General features: G+C 47.8%; 1 non-coding gene across 1 annotated transcript; it reads left to right on the top strand.

Moving 5' to 3' along the window:
• The first annotated feature begins 5,564 nt into the window (after positions 1-5,564).
• TRNAT-UGU (transfer RNA threonine (anticodon UGU)) lies at positions 5,565-5,637 on the top strand. Its single transcript has one exon. It is a non-coding gene; the product is annotated as a tRNA-Thr (tRNA).
• Positions 5,638-6,435: the final 798 nt, after the last annotated feature.

Below are 6,435 nucleotides of genomic sequence, written 5' to 3'. Positions count from 1 at the left end.
CCTTCCTCCTAGCATACCCCCTGATGGAAAGATAAACCAATAATGGAAGTGAATACAGAAAAAATTAAATGTAGGGTAATGCAAAAGATACTTATTTTTATTGTGATGAGAAGCTAAGAGACTGTTGCAGTCCCTTTTTGCAGGAAGCAGTCTTGGTCTGCTCTCAGGAAATTCCTTCTTTCCTAAGAAAACAGATTTGCAGAGTGAACTTTTTAGCTGAGGGAACTAAATTTTACCCCCCTGCATGAATAAATAGATTAATTGTGAGTGACAGCTGGAAAATTAATTTAATGTTCTTGAAAGACAGTGGATAATGTCAAAGTCCTCTGCTGATTCACTTCAGAAGACGCACGTCCTCTTCCAAGGACCTCACCCCCGACCAAGGGATCAAATTGGTAAGCAGTGAGCAGGGCAGATCATTTTCTTCTTTGGTTCATCTGTTCTGATTGCCAGGAAGATTCCCAGTCACTGACAGCCCCAGTAATTGCACACAGAGATGCAACTTATCACTTAAGAGCTGGTTCTTCCCTTGCTTTGGTGGAGAATGTTGGCAACTGGTTGGGGCAGATCTCTGGAGCTGCACATGCTGATCCTCTAAATGCATCCCTTTGGATTTGTGCCAGGAAACCTCGTGGTCAGACATCTGCAGCAGGGCTCCAGCAGGACCCTTCTGCTTTGGTACCTCACTTTCTGTGGGAAAGAGGCAGCCGGGTGCCATGCGCTGGGAGAATGCAGTGCCAGGCACTGGGAGAATGCAGTGCCGGGTACTGGGAGAATGCTGTGTCATGCACAGGGAGAATGCAGTGTCACATACAGGGGGAATGCAGTGTCATGCATTGGGAGAATGCAGTGTCATGCATTGGGAGAATGCAGTGCCATGCACTGGGAGAATGCAGTGCCGGGTACTGGGAGAATGCAGTGTCATGCACAGGGAGAATGCAGTGCCATGCACTGGGAGAATGCAGTGTCACATACAGGGAGAATGCAGTGCCAGGCACTGGGAGAATGCAGTGCCATGCACTGGGAGAATGCAGTGTCACATACAGGGAGAATGCAGTGTCATGCATTGGGAGAATGCAGTGCCATGCACTGGGAGAATGCAGTGTCACATACAGGGAGAATGCAGTGCCATGCATTGGGAGAATGCAGTGCCATGCACTGGGAGAATGCAGTGTCACATACAGGGAGAATGCAGTGCCATGCATTGGGAGAATGCAGTGCCATGCCCTGGGAGAATGCAGTGCCAGGTACTGGGAGAATGCAGTTCCATGTACAGGGAGAATGCAGTGCCAGGCACTGGGAGAATGCAGTGCCAGGTACTGGGAGAGTGCAGTGCCATGTACAGGGAGAATGCAGTGCCCTGCACTGCTGCCCCCAGCCATGGCCTGTGCTGGGTTCCCAGCCCAAGCCATGCTCAGGAGCAGGAGCAGGCTCTGCTCCATGGCGCAGGCAGGGCTGGTTAGGTGTCACCAGACCTAGGCTCAAAGCTTCCAAGAGCTGGAAAGCTGCGCACTGGCACCTCTGACAGTAAGTGCTAGCACACTGTTCCAGCACAGGGATGCTATTTTGGCAGCGTGTTGGACTCGTTAGGTGGGAGTGTCAGTGCCTGAAAAAGGTGGAAATCAGTAAGGAGACAGGTCCTCAGTACCTCCCTTTGATGTCTCCAATAACAGGAAAGGCAGCCTATGCCACTGTTCTGGTACACTGACATTAAAAAAATCAAAAAAGAAATGGAAATCATTGAAAACAGAGGAGATCCCTGCAATTTGGCTGTGCTCCTGATCAACAAAGCTACTTTTCTGGTTTCTCCCATTAGCCCAGCTGCAATATGTGCAGAGGCAGATTATGTATCAGGCCAAAATATTAACGTTCACAGCATTAATGCTTTGGAGCCTTTAAAATGAAGAGTACTAACAGAAAAATCTTTTCAATCCTTTCATGTAAAATCCCATCATTCTGAACTGACAAAAATAAATGCAGTGAACTTTCAGTGATATTGCACCATATAAAAAGGTTATTAAAAATGTATTTGAAGGACTAGCTTTGTCAATACTAATGCACTGAAGAAAGGGAGGGCGTCCACTTCAGGCACTGACGTACAGACTTAGGGAAGGAGTGATTACTGCAATAACAGCTTCTGGTAGCTTTAAGTTGGACAGCATTTTTAGACTTCATATGCAAAAAATCGCCTTCAGTTATAAAAAGATGAGCTACTTAGTAATATGGAGGTGAAATAAGAGTATGTGCTTAAAGAAATTCTGCCAAGTAGATATTGGTTTGGCTCTGAAAATGTGTTTGAAAGATGGGGTGGGAGAGATAAAAGCGGTGTAGAGAAATAGGAGAGAACTGGTAGGAATGTAAATGATTTATTGGTTTATTTGTTGATTCTTATTTCCATAGTAATCAGAAGGGTTTTTAGAGATGATCTGTACATTCCCTAAAGTGATATGAACATAGCAATAAATTGCCAGTGCATGAAAGTTTTAAGGCACAATTGCCTCCACTTTGAGAACTGGGTCCACTCTCTTATCTTGAACTCAGACACCTCTGACCTTGCCATTCATTTTGGAGTAAATAACTATTTGATCAAGATTCAGTATTACTGCAATGGGGTTTTGGTCCCTGTCTTCCTAGACCAAATGAAAACCAGTCAATCTTGTTTCATGGATGTAAATGAGCCTAGAACACAACAGTAACAGACAGAAAAAGCCAGTATTTCAAACCTTTACATTCAGTCATTTATATAAGAGGAGTAGGAATTTATTTTAAATTAAAATTGTGGGAGTTTTTGATAATGCTCCCTCTGAAAAACACAGAAAACACTCTACTCCTCCCATTGGTACGTGCTGCCACTTCCAGTTTTGTTCTCCTCAAGTATCACAACTGGTGCATTTCTTTTGGTGTTCAGGGAAGATGAACATCTGTGACTCCAGGAGTCAGTCCCTGATGAAGGGAGAAGGTAAGTGCCAAGTGCCTCAGCTGTGCTGACAGCTCTCACACAGGTTTGGTACAATCCTGTCTTTCTGAGCCTCAGCTCCTAAGGGAGCTGTGTTCTGTATTGCTTTCTTTTCAGTGCACAGTAGTCTCCTTTTCCCAGGTTAATTGAATGAATGGAATGCCCATTAGCTCTTGAGGCCCGTGTGTCTTTAGGATGCAAGGCTTTAAAATAATAAACCCAGTACAACTGTTCTTGTTCAGAGAGGGTCCCTTTGAACTACAGCTGGAATGTCTGGCAGCCCTAGTGGTGAAAGGTCCATCCCCATCAGGCCTTAAAAAACCTTTCTGAAATCTTTTCTGGCTGTTCTGCCTTAGAAGTGACATGAGGTAGCAGAAGAAAACAACAAATGTTGAAGAGAACTTATGGTAACATGTAACAAGTTTTCATAAATTATATTTTTGGTTTGGTGTTGGGCATTTTGGGTGTTTGGGGCTTTTTAAAAATAATGTTAAATATGTTCTGGACTTCTGTGCACTGATGCACTTGCATGACAGGCTCCAGCAGGGATTTCATTGACTTTTCCAAGTTCATAGATAGGCATGTGGCAACTCAGGCTGAGCATGAAAAGTGGCATGGGGGAAAAAACTGCACAGTCTTTTGCAAGACAATGACATTTTTCTGTTTTCCAGGGTGTGACAACTAATCATGACAATATTATCTTAACAACAAATAATCTGTAGGCCTATAGTTTGCTACAATGCAGTGCTCTTAAACTTCCACTGCATTACACATGTGTAGATAGGACACACACACACACACACCATCTAGAAAAGCTTTAAAGCTGCCACTGGCATTCATCACAGTTTTGAAGACTGAAAAGTCTGCAACCTGGCTTAGTATCAAGCATATCTCAGAGGAGACATGTCCTTAAAATAACACAGCAAATAATGTATGATTAATACATACATATGTAATTTTAACACTAATATCTTGGTCATGACGACTAGAAATACAACTCACACTTGTTATTTCCAGAGTAGAGATTTGAGATGAAGTGCTTAGTGGATCCAAACACTTAATCTTCACTGAATATTTTCACAATATTCAAATATACATGCATGTAATGAGTATCATTCAATGAAGAAAATGGACTTGCCTCCTGTTATTCTGTTGACTGTATCTACTATCCAGCTGCTGCATGGAGTTTTGTTTTATGAGTCAGCAATAATTTTTTCAGTGTTTATTTCAAATTTCACTGACATCATTTATTAAAATCTATCAGGGGGTTAAAGTGAGAAGATACTTTGAAGGAAAAAGTCTTTGGGGAGAAATCACATATTAACACATCTAGTGCCCAGGATACTGCAGACCCTGATGCTGCTGTGGACTTTGAGGTTTATTTCCATAGTGTAAAATTCTTTGTTTCAAGATTTTGTTAATCCAAGCCAGCTTTACGAGCTCCCCCACTGCATCCCTTTCCCATCCGCTGATCCAAGTCGGAATTCCATACAAAGAGATATTAGTACAGAATGAAGACAGGCCCCTGAATAGAGCTTTCTGAAAGGCATATGGCTGCAATAATTTTATCTGCCATGAAGTTTAAAAAAATGTTCAGGCAATTCATAAGTGATCACAGACCCCTCGCCAATGCATGCTGTTAGCAGGGATGATACCTAGCACCAGCAGTGCACACCAGCAGTACATTTAGATGGGTCCAACAGTGTGGCTGCCTTCCTACCTTTTAGCTGTCAGCTGACGCTTCTGAGCTCTGTAACCTCTGTTAAAGTTGATCTGCAGGCACCAGGTGAGAGAATTACCTAGAAAACCTCTCTAGGGTCCATGCTCAGCGCTGCAAGGCGTCACTCAACAAGTGATGCTCAGAAGCCCCGGGCAGCACCTCTGCTCACACTTCCTAAGAACACCCAACCTCTGTTGTAGTAACTCTTTGTTACGACAGGGTGTTTTTACTCCTAGCCGGTACAGATCAGGCTGTATGTCAGACATTCGCCCACCCACCCCGTATTTCTCCTCCGATGCCTTTGCTGGCTCGGCCGGACGTGCTCATTCCAGCAGCTTTATTTGCCGCTATTGCAGCGGGCCCAGGGACCCTCCTGCAGCCCGGGCTCTCCCACGCAACCGCGGCGGCCGCCCGGGAGCGCCGGGAGCGGCACCCCGGGGCTGGCGGGCGAGAGCCGGGGCAGGGCGGCGGGATCCCCCGGGGAACGGGGACAAACAGAGCGGCGAGCGGGGTGCCCCGGGGAGAGGGCACAAACGGGGCAGCGGGCGGGGTGCCGGGGGTAGAGGGCACAAACGGGGCGGAGGGCGGGATCCCCCGGGGAGAGGGCACAAACGGGGCGGCGGGCGGGGCGCCGGGGGAAGAGGGCACAAACGAGGCGGCAGGCGGCTCCCGCCGAGTTCCGGCAGTTCCTGGGCGGGCAGGAGCGGCTCCGGGCGGGCCGCGGGCTCCCCCCGGTGGCGGCGGCGGCGGGCAGGCCGCTGTGCAGGGCAGGCCCTCAGGGGCCAGCGGAGGGCGGGGCCGGCAGCGCGGGGCCCGGGGCGCCCGGCAGGGGGCGGCGGGGAGGGCCTGAACAGGTCTTAGACATAGCCGGGATAATTATAAAGCGGCGGCTCCATAGCTCAGTGGTTAGAGCACTGGTCTTGTAAACCAGGGGTCGCGAGTTCGATCCTCGCTGGGGCCTTAGTGTTTTATTTTTATTTTCTTTTTCAGTCGTGCACCCGCGACTAACGAGCCTGATTTTGGGTATTTTGGTGGTGGCGGACTAGTGCATGCGTGCAGGCTCCGGGGGCTCCCTCTTAAAGGAAACGCTTTGGAAACAAAAGCGTTCTGTAAAACCGGAACGTTAACATTACCAGCGGCCGCCAAATTAACTCATGGCTGTGCTTCGTGCCGGCAGGGGAGTGGGGGGGAACAATAACCTCTTTGGGAAGCAGCGTGGGAATGGCTGAGTAAATATTTGAATATTTGCACAGCTCGCGTCACAATTTTCCTGATGGCAGCTTTGGCAAAATACTGTTAGGGGTTTAAAAGGAACAAATTGCCCCTGAGTGGAGAATAAGCTGGACAGGATTATCTGAATCTTCACAGCCTGTCAGGCAAGCCAGGCTGTTGGGTTTATTTCGGCGCTGGAGACTGGACAGCAGAAATGTAACGATTCTTTGCCCCTTCCACCCCCCTTTTTACGTTATAGAAAGAGCTAGAAAGCCCCACACAAATTGCCTTGAGCACAAAGCTTCAAAAATACGCACTTGGGTTTTTTTCAGATACCTTGTTGCGCGAGGGCGTACACGGTTTTAAGTCCGGCTAGCTGAAGGGGTGAAGCGGCCGACGCCCCTGCGCATCGGAAGCCAGCCCCCCTTGGCGTCCTGGCCTCGGGCTGGGCTGGATTGCGGGCTTGGGTTCGCGCTGGACGAGACGAGAGAGGAGGCGACCACTTGCTGGGGGTAAAACGTCGGTTTATTGAAGAGCCCACGGGCAG

Source organism: Melozone crissalis, unplaced genomic scaffold (assembly GCF_028551555.1).
Source record: "Melozone crissalis strain CALT ecotype California unplaced genomic scaffold, PUWL_Pcris_2 ptg000018l_1, whole genome shotgun sequence".
NCBI classification, from domain to species: domain Eukaryota; kingdom Metazoa; phylum Chordata; class Aves; order Passeriformes; family Passerellidae; genus Melozone; species Melozone crissalis.
The sequence above is the reverse complement of the archived record's forward strand: the minus strand, read 5'-3'. Positions and strand labels throughout refer to the sequence as shown.